At 41.5% G+C, this 14040-nt stretch overlaps 1 long non-coding RNA gene across 1 annotated transcript; it reads left to right on the top strand.

Moving 5' to 3' along the window:
* Positions 1 to 8174: 8174 nt before the first annotated feature.
* LOC144996598 (uncharacterized) lies at positions 8175 to 13059 on the top strand. Its single transcript, XR_013659510.1, has 2 exons — positions 8175 to 8334; positions 8417 to 13059. It is a non-coding gene; the product is annotated as an uncharacterized LOC144996598 (long non-coding RNA).
* The last annotated feature ends 981 nt before the right edge of the window (positions 13060 to 14040 follow it).

The raw sequence follows: 14040 nt of genomic DNA, 5'->3' as shown, positions 1-14040 counted from the left end.
GCAACCGCATGTAAGAAACTTCTGTGAGTTCTTAAAACTTGGAATTTGCTGCACAAACTGTTTTTTTCGCTAACCTTTTGGCTTGAAACAAAAAACAAAAGTTGTGCCGTGAAGATTCTTCAAATTAATCTTTCAAATCCTAAACTAACAATGATGAAGAAATCAAAAGAAAAACGTGGCTCACTCAACCGCAGCAGCTCTTCGGAAAATATGGAAGTGGATGCTTCTGAGGAGAAACGACACATCAACAAACCCATTCCTATGCATGTCAAATGAAGGATGATGAAGAATGCACTTCAATGCCAAATACATCTGTGAAACATCCCCCCAAGAAGGTGAGAGGAGAAGAACAGCAAAATAATCCTGATAAAAGCGCTGCAACTGAGCCGACTTTGTCTGAGCTACAGTCCACCATTATTATCAAAGCAGTTACTGAAAAAATTAGCAAACGAGCAGGCTGTGTGAAGCTGTGCATTACAATACTGTCCAAATTGACAATCTGAAGAATAAGTCGCTTAAGTTTTGCCATCAGGAGGAAATGGACTTAAAAAAAACTAAATGAGAGCCTGAAAAAGCAATGTAAAGAGCTGGAGAAGAAGGTTGGACAGATGGAAACCAAAATGAACGATGCAGACCGCTACAGCAGAACAGTGAATCTACGCATGTCTGGTGTCCCTGAAAGAAATCCAGAGTACGTCAAATCAAGAGTTCAAGACATTTTTAAAGTGATGTTACCAACCAAAGATTTTGCAGTGGTGGTTTCAGCAGTTGACATTGCACACCGAATTGGAAAGCCCAGTGGGAATCGACGGAATCAACGTCCCCGGCCCATAATCATCAGGTTCCTCTCCAGATCGGCCAAAGATCTCCTGTGGAAAGGTTTTAAAAAAAATGTCTACCTACTGGATCATGATCTCCGTCTCCAGGAAGATCTCACATATGCTGATAAAGAATTTCACAGCCGCCTATGGCCAGCGGTGGACGCAGCTAGTAAGAAAGGAGAGAAAGCCGATTTCATTGGAAACAGGGCTTTTGTGAACGGCAAGGAAATAGTACTGAGTTAAGCTGAACTATGTTTGTAAAGGTCAGTATGACAGTATAAAACAGACTCAAAGTTGAAGGCATACTGAATATGTGCAGCGGTTCCTGAACAAAACCAGGAGGTTCCTAAGTTAATTTTCTTTTTTTTCTTGTTCATTATAGTTCATGTCATTATTTGTTCTAACTGTGAATGCCAGGGATATCAGAGAGCAACTGAAAAGAAAATGTGTTTTTTTATATTGCCAAAATAAAAATCCAGACTTTTATTTCATTCAAGAGACACACGCTTCTGAAGCAGATAAGGAGTTTTGGAGAAGTCAGTGGGATAAAAATGTCTGGTTTTCTTTTGGTAGCAACATGTCAGCAGGGGTAATTATTTTACAGGGCAAATTTAAAGACCGCACTCTTGAGCATTTAATTGACAAAAATGGGAGCCGGATTATTTTTGTATGTCAGGATTTCGGTAGTGTCTCGCCATTTCTGCCGTTCTCCTCTCACCGGCTCCTGATTTCTGAATGGCTCCAGCTGTGACGCGGGGTATATGAGGTGGGTGTGTCTGCTCACTCGTTGCCAGTTCGAGATTCTTCACCCTGATGAACCTCAGGCCACGGATCACGGATCACGCTTCACGGATCACGCTTCACGGATCACGCTTCACGGATCACGCTTCACGGATCACGCTCCACGGATCACGCTCCACGGATCACGCTCTCCGCCTCCCTTCGGCACCGCACGCTGTGAATCTGGTCTTCTCGACACTCACACGGAGCCTGCCGCTACTGTCACGTAAGGAGCCGCACCTCCCAACTCCCTACGCCAGGGGTCGGGAACCTTTTTGGCCAAGAGAGCCATAAATGCCACATATTTTGAAATGTAATTTCGAAAGAGCCATACAATAATGTAGTGTCCCTTCCCCACACTGAGGCACGGAGACTTAACCTCTTTTAAAGTTCTTTATTCCGATTACTGCAGACCGCAACAAACGCCGTACAATTAATTCAGCAACTCCTGAATCTCTCCCGCCGAGACGAGAGAGAGCGCTTCTCACAACTTTATATTCCCCTGCTACCGCTGCAGCCCTCCCATTTCCCTTATTCGGCCCATAGCTGAACCCCATTGGTCCAAACTACCTAACAACAGGCTGAGCGACAGAACTGAGAGCCAATCAGATCTCTGCTTGACGCGTTCAATGAACTCCAGAACTTTTAACGCGGCCCAACAGCCATCCAACTCAGTCCGCGACAATTTGTTTAAAACTAAATATACAAATGAATATGTGCATTTGATTTAATTTCAACATTTTTAAAGTACAATAAGTCTGTGGATTATTTTTAATAACATTGTTATTCTGTTGCTAATAAATGATGAGTATTTCTCGTGGTAGTTTTGCTGATGGTCTAGTCTGGTTGATCCGTGGTGAGTTTCTGCTTCGTGCAGGCGTTGAAACTTTAAACGTGATCTTAGGTTGGTATGAGTGTTCTGTAGATGTGAGAGACTGCTCACATGCAGACGGGGAGCCAAACACACACTCTCACGCTGCAGTGAGTGACGGGCAGCGGGTTTTACGTTTTTATAATCCCTGCGCGATTCACCTGCTGTCCCCCCACCCCCACCCTCTGCCTTTTCCCTCACACATTCCCGACCCCTGCCCTACGCTCTTTAAGACTGTCTGCTTCTCTCCTCCCTCGGAGCCTGCTGTCTACACGGACCTTGCTGTCTTCGCCTGCACGGAATTCCTCCTCGGCGGTGACGTCACACTGCGTCTCAAGCTCCACAGGACCTAGCAGTTTCCTTCCTTTGGACTTTGGACATTTTTCTCTTGGATTAAGGAACTCTCCAAATAAACTTTATTTACACCCTGTGCGTGCCTTAATTTGGGTCCTCATTGACTTACAACATTGTAGTGAATTTTGACCAATTTTATTTTAATTAATACATAGGCCTCCAATAATCAAACAACAATACAATCTTTTAACATTGGAAGAAAAACTTAAGACACTCCTACAAAAATATCCCAACAATAAGATTTTATGGGGAGGACATTTTAATGCTGTAATGAATGGCCATCTTGATAGATTTCCCCCCAGAAAAGAGGACGCAAAAGAGTTGGAAAACATTCTGTTTGTAATAGACTTGATTTGATTGACATATGGAGACATTTTTGTGCTTTAAAGATGGCGGAATAGAAGGACCTTTTGCTTGAGGCTCCTCCTGGATTCATAAAAAATTACTCTAAGACCTTACATGAGACAATATTTGGAAAAAATTAAATCTTTTGCTGCATTTCTACCTCGACAAAAGCGGATAATTCCGCCCAAAAAAACGACAAACTAAAGAAATGGACAATGCACTGTCTGTCCCGCAAGTATTGTGAACTATTAATTTGCATCACCTTAGCTGACATATCCTAAATTTAATATAATATGCTTCACCCCAGGGGAGCCTAAAGGCATTTGTGTTTATTCTAAGTCATTGTATTGGGTGTATGAGTGCCCAAATGGGTTTGGAGGTGTGGTGTAGCTGTTTATGGCTTACTCCATCACTCAAGTACTCAACCCGGTGGCTGTGAAACTGGACCTGCCACGCTCTCTAAAGATCCACCCCGTGTTTCATGTCAGCAAGGTCAAGCCAGCCAGAGACTCTCCCCTTCAACCCGCTCCAGCTTCTCCTCCAGCCCCTCGTTTCATAGATGGCGGCCCGGTTTACACCGTCAAGACACTCCTCGCCTCCAGAAGAGTGGGTAGAGGAATACAGTACCTCGTGGACTGGGAGGGATACGGTCCCGCGGATCGCCAATGGGTCCCTGACCGTTTCATTGTTGACCGGAACCTGGTCACACGTTTCCATCGTGACCATCCCCGGTCAACCCCGTCGTCCGTCTGGTAGCCGGACTCTTCTGGAGGCCCTCCCTTTCCTGAGGCCTGCTGTGAGACTCACAGGTGTTTCTCATTATGTTTAAGTTTCCTATTTAAGGGTTGAGTTTCTGTTGTACTGTCTAAGCGTCTTTTTGGTCTGGCTCTTTCGAGTCTTCTGTTTTGGCGCTCGACATTAAAAGAAACCCTTTTTGGATTCAGAACCTGAGTTTGTTTGTCCTTCCTGCGTTTGGGTTTTTGCCCCTGGAAGCCCCGTGACAGCACCCAAATGCAACGTAGACTATTGGAAATTGAATAATTTACTATTAAACAATAAAAAAAATTCTGATGGAGTAGAAAAACTAATTGATAAATACTGGAAACAAGCATTTACATTAAAAAAATATTCAAATAGTTGGGGGTTAATGAAGTATGAAATAAGGTATTTGGCAATATCATTTGGAAAAAAAATTGCTAAAGCAAAAGAAAAAGGACAATCAGAACTAATAAGAAAAATGATTATCAATGAAAAAACAAATTTATCTGATCTAGAAAACACTCATTTCTTTGCAATCAGAATTGAATAAAATATAAAGAAAAAGCACGAGGAGCATTTGTTAGATCAAGAAGAAAATGGTTATAACAAGGTGAAAAATGCACTAAATATTTTTTCACCTTAGAAAAAAGAAATTTTGAAATTTCCTGTCTACGTCAAATTAAAATTGGTAATTTAATAAGCTAAGATACAAAAAAGGTTTCTCAATACGGTGCAAAATTCTATCAGAAACCTTACACTAAAGATTGCTTTAAAGAATAAGATATTGAACTATTTATTAACAATATTAAAGATAAGATTGAAAAAGTCAGTGAAACCTTTGAAAAGACTTAAAAAAGTAAAAAAGAGGAAGTTGAAGATTGTATTAAATCTCTTAAAGATAATAAAAATCCAGGTAATGATGGACTAACAAGTGACTTTTATAAATTTTTTATTGCTAAATTGACCCCTTTTCTAACAAATGTATTTGAAGAAGTGTTAGAAATTGGTATATTGCCCCCAACTCTCAGACAAGGCCTTATCAAATTCATCCCCAACCACAAAAAGATAAATTATGCATAGAAAATTGGAGACCAATTAGTCTGCTAAACAATGATGCTAAAATATATGCTCTTATTTTTGCCAAAAGATTAAAACCAGGACTGGATAACATTATTGATGACGAACAATCCGGTTTCATGCCTGGTAGAAATATTGCCAACAATATCAGATTAATACTAGACATGATTGATTATAATGAACATATTATAGATGATAGTTTTATTTGTTGACTTTTACGAGGCATTTGACACAATTAGTCATAGTTTTATAATTCGAGTTATTAAAGAATTTGGATTTGGTAAAAGATTTTAAAAAAGCAATTGAGGTTCTGTACAATGGATTCAACAGCTCCATTAAACTTGCACATGGCACAACTCCCAGATTTGACATTAACAGAGGAATCCGACAGGGAAATCCTCTTAGCCCTTTCCTCTTATTACTAGTTGCTCAGGTTATGGCCATTCATATTAAGAAATGTCCATTTTGAGGTATTACAGCTTTAGGAAGAAAATTTAAACTCTCTCAACTAGCAGATGACACAACAATTTTTTTGGCCAATAAACATGAAATAACAAATGCAATGAAAGGAATTAAAAACTTCTCTGGAGTCTCTGAATTAGAAATGAACCTTAACAAATCTGTCCTGTTTCCACTAAAAGATTGAAGCGATTCACCAGAAATCAACGGTATTCCAGTTAAAACTTCACTTACATATCTTGGTATAATTATTGATTAAAAAGAAAAAAATCGCAGTGATGTTAATTTCAAGCCAATAACTGAACAAATTATCAAAAGATATAATATGTGGTTAATGAGAGATCTTTCTCTGAACGGTAGAATTCTGTTATCTAAGGTTGAGGGAATTTCTAGATCTGTCTATGTGTCTCTGTCTTTGGAAATGCCAAAACACATCTGTAACCTATTAACCCTTGTGCTATCTTAGATGACCCCACCCTTACTTTGAGGTGTTATTCCTATCATGACAAAGGTGGATAAAGGTGGAAAGATTTCATGTAATCCATGGACACCAGTGAAGATTACAAATCATTGTTGACAAGAAAGAAAAAAGGCAGATTTTTCTGGACAGTGTGGATATTTGTATTAATGTTGTGTAATGTTTTTATTATTAGTGAAATTCCATATTCATAATGCCAAATGGTCAAACTCCAGACCTAAATTCCAGCATTTTTTAAGTGAAATCAATCAGCCTGTACCATTATCAAACTTTGCAGATGTTTGATTGAGGCCCCTGAGACATTTACATTGTTGTAAAGTCTAAAAAAAAAAAAAGATCCGGATGAGAACTGCAGGCACAGATTTTGAGCCGAATTACAGCCTCTGCATTTGAGCGCCTCCCAGGTGACGAACAGTCTGTCTGGTAAGCCGGCGAGGGTCAAGTCCTGCGCTTCCCTTTAAGCCGTTTTTATTTTTTATTTGGCTAATGTGTTAGTAGTTCTTGCATCGCCAGGGTCTGTCTGACGCTCCCGCCCGCCGAACACTTGCTGCTTTTTCTATACTGAGTTTTTGGAAGTATTTTAAATTCAGTGCTCGTGTGCCGACTCCCTGTGGACTCTGACAAGGGTTCTGCAGGGCCTGCGTGCTCGCTAGTTGCTATCGAGCCAGAGTAAAGGAGGTCTAACAGGGCTCTTAACGCCTGAATTCTCCCCCGCCACCCACTAAAAGCTTTGCCACACTCATTGAGCAGCACCTACGGGCAGACCTACTCCCATGAGAGTCTCTTTTATTTTTGTTTTAAGAATTTTTATATAATTCTTTTAGAACTGTGTTTAATTGTGTGGGTTTTATTGTTCCCCCCCTCCCTCAGTGCATAAGACCCCGGTGTGTCAGTCCTGAATTCTAGATGGAGGCTTTCCCCCGGTTTGGAGTGACGTGTCCTTGGGTAAAGGGTTCACGAGAGTCTGCATCACGTGAGTGTATGAGGTGCCGTGTAGGACATTATTCAGAATTACTATTCATAAACACATAGGAAATATCTCACACACACTAGTGAAATGCTTGTACACATACAACTGAAAATATATTCATTCACATACACGTGTGAAATCTCTCACATACACATGTGAAATCTCTCGCACACACTACTGAAAATGCTCTCACACACACTATCGAAAGTGCTCTCACACACACTACTGAATATGCTCTCACACACACTACTGAAAATGCTCTCACACACACTATCGAAAATGCTCTCACATACACATGTGAAAAGGCTCTCACATACACATGTGAAAATGCTCTCACACACACTACCAAAATACTCACACACATACTACTGAAATTTTCAATAGAAACGACGGAAGGCATTTCAGTAGAGACAGTTTTTTTTAAAACTTTATTGTTAGAAACGAAGTTGGTCGATGGAAGGCATTTCAGTGGAAACGAACCTGTGTCCGAATTCCTGCCCTAATCTCTAACTACAAAAACCCTATATAGTGCAGCACTATATAGTTCCCTATATAGTTCTCTGAACTTTAAAAGCAATTTGGACACCCATGCTCACTACTTTTTTCTTTCGGGTGTCGTTCATAAGGTGCTTGACACGAAAAGAAGTTGGCACCACCTGGTCTGGAGGCAAACCACTCCTATTTAACGCAGAGAATGACACCTATTTGTCAGAGTAAAAACACAATGAATATGGACATTTTACAAAGACTGCAGTGTTCTGATCATGGTAAACGTGGCTGATTTATAAATAATTAAATTACAAACACTTTGGTGTTGATTTAATGTATCTGTTCATAAATAAACCCCCAAGTTATTTGTTCATGCCAATATTTATTTTTTTGTTTTCTGAACGATTAACCGGCTCTTGCGAGGAGGCATTTTTTTCTGTAGTTTTCTTACACCTTACTAAAAATGGCTTTGAATATGAATCTGTCCGTGTTCCTGGCAATAATTCAACCGTTTTTCGTGAGATCATTTTGTATCGTCACCCGCCCCACAGGAAAAAAAAACACGTATTGGTATTGATATTATTAAAGAGATTCATGTCCCTCCGCCAGCCTCATCTTTTCATGCATTCCTCCTTTGTGTAATGTGCAACTTAATTATTAAATATATTTTCACAGATCCTGTTCGGTTAAAAGTGTGCGTGTGTCCGCGCGCAGACAGACGGCCTGAAGCGCGCTAAACCAGCTGGTAAAGATGCAGGTCAAAGTAAAAAAACTGTTAAGATGTAAAGATTAAAGTGCGCCCTTACTCAATGTGTTATGGTAAAGTTAGAACCAGTGTTTATGTGTGTGTTCATACAAGGTGCATTACGGTAACCTGTTCACAGTGATGTCGGGTGATTCTGCAGCAGAGCTGCGCATGTGCAATGTTCAGGTGTGTATGGCAGACTCCATGATACGAGGAGCATGTGCTACGTCTTTCTCATGTGAATAAATGTGCCTGTTATGCACAAAAGAGAAAGTGGCTCTACGTTTCTTCATCAACACGCAAAGAGGACACGGAAGCAGACACCGTTCCCTCCATCCCTCTACAGGTTATGGGCCCAGGCGGACATTTTCACCGGTACGTACGGAGGAATGAATGAACGCTGAGTATCAAGCGGATTCCTTAACGTCTAACGGACTTGCTACGTATTCAAGCTGCCGTTAAGAAAGGTGAAATTTGGAGAAACGAAAGAAAGAGCTAAAGACAAGTTTGCTAAAGAAAAGAGCTGACGCGTCGGAGCGAAGCACGAAAAAGGCGCGAAAAGCAAAGAGCGAACTAACAACATGGCTAACAGACTAGCAAGCCTTCAAACAGCCCAGCTAGTATTTGACGGTTCAGAGGAAAGATATGAACTGTGGGAAACACGTTTTCTCGGACATTTACACAGCTTGAAGCTTAAGGAAACCATCCTTAATGAACCTGTGACTGAAGAGCAGCTAGCTAATGATCAAAGCAAGAATGCCGACTGCTATGCGGAGTTAATACGGCTAATCGACGATAAGAGCTTGTCACTCATCAGACATGAAGCCGCGGACAGAGGCAGAGAAGCTCTGAAGATTCTGAGAGACCACTACTCGGGAAAGAGTAAACCCAGAATCATAAACCTCTACACAACACTAACGAGGTTGAAGATGGCCGAAAATGAGTGCGTGACGGATTACATGATAAGGGCGGAAAACACGATCACAGCTCTACGCGATGCCGGAGAGAATATGAGTGACGGACTGCTCATCGCCATGATCCTAGGTGGACTCCCAGACTCATTTAAACCACTTGCCGTGCACATAACTCAGAATGAAGATAAAGTAACTTTCACAGACTTCAAGAGGAGGTTAAGAGTCTATGAAGAGGCAGAAAAAATGAGCAAGGCAGAATCAACAGACAACGTGATGAAAACCTACGCAAAAATAGGAACAGATGAAAAATAAAGCACGCACCTACCACAGAAAAGAAGAAGAGGCTGAAGTGACATGCTACAAATGTGGAAAAAGAGGACACATAGCAAGAAGATGCCAACAGAAGGTGTGGTGCAACTTTTGCAAAAGTAACACACATAAAGAGACAATATGTAAGAAAAAGGGGAAACAAGACGACGTCCGGAAGGTGACGGAGGACGCAAGTGGAAGCACAGACCACTTCTTCAAGGCCAAAGCAGAGACACCAGCAAGCAAGGTGAAGATGAAGGGCATCATGGTCGACGCAGGCGCCACATCCCACATTGTGAATGACATCAGGAAATTCACCGACTTTGATGAGTCCTTCAATCCAGAGAGGCACACAGTGGAGTTAGCTGACGGGACGAAGGTCAACGGGACAGCGCAACGCAGAGGAACAGCGTTGATACACCTGGTAGACTGCACTGGACAGCAGCACCGGGCATATCTGAGAGATGCCCTCTTCATGCCAACGTACCCCCATGACATCTTCTCAGTGGCAAGAGCAGCAAATGAGGGGACAACCATCACATTCAAGAAAGGAGAAAGCCACCTGATAACAAAAAGCAGATGCAGGTTTGATATTCATGAAAATGAAAAACTGTATTATTTACCCACTATTGAAGATGACAATGACAAATGTAAAGCAATTCATGATATTCAAGGTTGGCATGAAATCATGGGTCATTGCAATTTTGACGACATAAGAAAGTTGCAAAGTGTGGTGAAAGGAATGGAAGTAAAAGGGGATGTGCATAAACAGGTGAACCCATGCAGAGTGTGTACAGAAGGTAAAACCACTCAGACAAGAAACAGGGAACCAGATGTAAAGGCTGAAAAACCACTACAACTAGTACATACAGATCTAGCTGGTCCTATGCAAACTAGTTTAGATGGGTACAAATACGCACAGTCTTTTACTGATGACTACACGGGGACCGTTTTTGTATATTTCCTTAAAGCTAAAAGTGATGCAGTTTGTGCGACTGAAAAGTTTATAGCTGATGTAGCACCATATGGTGAAATAAGGTGCATTCGTTCTGACAATGGCACTGAATTCACAAGTCAAGATTTTCAGACACTTATGACCAAAAACAGAATCAGACACGAAAGGTCTGCACCGTACTCACCTCATCAAAATGGCACAGCAGAAAGGGGCTGGCGTACTCTTTTGGAAATGAGTAGATGTTTACTGATGGAAAGCGGGTTGCCAGATACGTTTTGGAACTACGCAATGCAGACAGCAGCTTACATCAGGAACAGGTGTTACAGCAGACGCACCAAGAAAACAGCGTATGAGATGTTAACAGGAAAACAACCAAATATTGCTAACATGCATAAATTTGGCTCCACATGTTTGGCTTACAAACAAGATAAAGGGAAGTTTGAATCAAGATGTAATGAAGGAGTTTTTGTTGGATATGACAAATATAGCCCAGCTTACCTAGTCTATTACCCGAATGAAAGTAAAGTCCAGAAGCACAGGCTGGTAAAGTTCATTAATAAGGCTACAAGTGAAAAAGAAACACAAACAACAGAGCCATTTTTGGAGTGTGTTGATGGAATGTTTCCTAGAGGAACAAATGATGATGATCCAACAAAGATGGAAAAAGAAATGGATAAAAATGTTGACACTGACTGTGAGGTTCCGGAAACTCTCCCAGTAGAGGCAGAGCAATCCTGTGTGGGGAAACCCCGGGAGACAGCTCAAAGAAAGAATTCGACTCGAACCAAAAAGAAACCGGCTTATCTCCAAGACTATGACACTGAATGTAACGACAATCTCCAAATGTGTGTAGATTTCTGTTACAGAGCAGTATGTGATCTCCCCAATACTTACCAGGAAGCAGTAGCATCAGCAGAGTCAGAGCGATGGAAGATTGCTATGGAGGAAGAAATGAAGTCACTGATAGACAACAAGACTTTCACCCTCACTAAGTTACCTGCAGGCAGGAAAGCAGTGGGGGGAAGGTGGGTCTATGCAGTTAAAACAGACGTTGACGGAGGTGATAAATTTAAAGCAAGGTTTGTGGCTAAAGGCTATAACCAAAAAGAAGGGACAGATTTCAGTGAGACTTTTTCACCCACTGCAGACATGACAAGTGTAAGGATAGTGATGCAAAAAGCAGCACAGGAAGGTTTAATCCTACACCAAATGGATGTAAAGACAGCTTATTTGCATGCTCCAATAGACTGTGAAATATTTGTGGATCAACCAGAAGGTTTTGAGAAGAAAATGAAATCAGGTCAAAAACTGGTATGTAAGCTACATAAGTCACTTTACGGGCTAAAGCAATCAGGTCGAAACTGGAACTTAATGCTACACAAGTATTTGACGGAAAACGGTTTTGAACAGAATCCTGCAGATCACTGTCTTTATTCTATGAAAAGGGAGGATGAAAAAGTGATCCTTGTGATTTGGGTTGATGATATTATTCTGGCTGGAAGCAGCGAACTGGCTCTAAGTGATGTAAAACAAATGTTAACTGACAGATTTAAAATGAAGGATTTGGGAAGATTGAAACACTTTTTGGGTATTGATTTCCATCAAAACGAAAACCAAGTCAAAATGTCGCAGAAAAGATACATAAATAAGATCTTAGAAAGATTTGGAATGGAAGACTGCAAACCAAGGGAGACACCTTGTGAACAGAAACTGGTCTATTCTGACAACGGAAAGAAAATGACAGATGTAAGGAAGTACAGGGAAGCAGTAGGAAGTCTAATCTACTTGTCAACCTGTACTAGGCCAGACCTGAGTTATATTGTGAGCAGACTCTCTCAACATTTTGGGGATCCGACAGAAGAACACTGGAACAGTGTTAAACATGTTCTCAGGTATCTTAAAGGTACTCAGGAAAAGGAGTTGTGCTTTAACAAAAACTCTTCAGGTATTTTAGGCCTCCGGGTTTACTGTGACGCTGACTGGGCATCCAATGAAAAGGATAGGCGCAGTGTTTCAGGGTACTGTGTGAGTCTGAGTGAGAAAAGCTCACTCATTTCTTGGAAAACAAAAAGACAACCCACAGTGGCACTTTCAACATGTGAAGCAGAGTACATGTCTCTTGCAGCAGCTTTACAAGAGGTCATTTACTTAGAGCAGTTACTCACTGGCCTAGATGAATGCAGCTATGCAAAGACAGAAGTGTTTGAAGACAATCAAGGCACCATAGCTCTAGCTAAAAACCCTGTTAACAGACAGAGGTGCAAGCACATTGACATCAAATACCATTTCATCAGAGAGATCGTGACAAGTGGTAAAGTTTTGTTAAACTACTGTCCAACTGATAAAATGACAGCCGATGTGATGACTAAGCCAGCAACAAAGCTGGAACTACAAAGGTTTTCCCAGAATTTGTTTGGTGTTTAATGTGTTTATGTGAAACAGATAATTGAATCAAAATTTAACACAGTGAGCTAAGTTCGAGTGGGGGTGTTAAGATGTAAAGATTAAAGTGCGCCCTTACTCAATGTGTTATGGTAAAGTTAGAACCAGTGTTTATGTGTGTGTTCATACAAGGTGCATTACGGTAACCTGTTCACAGTGATGTCGGGTGATTCTGCAGCAGAGCTGCGCATGTGCAATGTTCAGGTGTGTATGGCAGACTCCATGATACGAGGAGCATGTGCTACGTCTTTCTCATGTGAATAAATGTGCCTGTTATGCACAAAAGAGAAAGTGGCTCTACGTTTCTTCATCAACACGCAAAGAGGACACGGAAGCAGACACCGTTCCCTCCATCCCTCTACAAAAACAAAAACGTAATGGTCCCTACAAAAACAAAAACGTAATGGTCCAACAGAGCTGAAAATCTATGAATTAATTTTTTCCTGATGGAAAAATCTTTTTTTTTTTAGCTTCAGCCATTTCCCGTTTTTGCTGTTTTGCGCCTCAGTTTGGCATCGGCACGCAGATCTGAACACCATGCGTGTCTCACGATGAAGCTCGTTTGAGGTTCTTTTCTGCTTTATCAATTGACATCATGTCCTTGCCAGGAAACCTGCTCCTTCCTTCCTCATCCAGCGCAGTGTTGCCAGATAGAGTCACAGCTCTTTCATCCTTCTGCTGCCCCAACTATCGTGCGTACTCTCTGTAGAATACACTGGCAGCGCGGGGAAAAACAACTCACAGCTGCAGAGGATGTGTGAACAGGTGCACAGGTAGAGAGGAGAAGCAGGTAAAGAGGCGGGGGAGGGGCTTTGGCTTCAAACTCTGTCAGAGAGATGCAAACACGGGCGTCAGATTCAGACGCAGCTTTCCCTGCGGGAGTTGAAGCAGAGCCTTTCCCTGTGATGATTTTATGAACTCAAACATGGAAACATGATTACCAAGTAGAACTCTTCAAAATAATAAACCTGATCTCTCCACATTCTCAGTGTCTACCATGCATTGATGCACACATCGCTCCATGCAGCCATCAGACTATAACCTCTAGCTGGTACCTCCGCCCACACGCGACCGCGGTATCAGGCTTTAAAGAACAGAATTTCTAAGAGGCGGGGCGGGGCGTTGCAGATTTTATCCTGCAAAGCATTACTTGACTAAATTTAAGGCTGACATAAACACCAGCTGTACTTTTTGCCAGAAACAACCTGAAACCTGCTCTCATTTATTCTGGTCTTGTGAATTCGCATACAAATTTTGGAAAAACACTCATAA

The sequence above is a fragment of the Oryzias latipes genome, chromosome 12, assembly GCF_053564925.1.
Source record: "Oryzias latipes strain Hd-rR chromosome 12, Olatipes_Hd-rR_3.1".
Lineage (NCBI taxonomy): Eukaryota > Metazoa > Chordata > Actinopteri > Beloniformes > Adrianichthyidae > Oryzias > Oryzias latipes.
The sequence above is the reverse complement of the archived record's forward strand: the minus strand, read 5'-3'. Positions and strand labels throughout refer to the sequence as shown.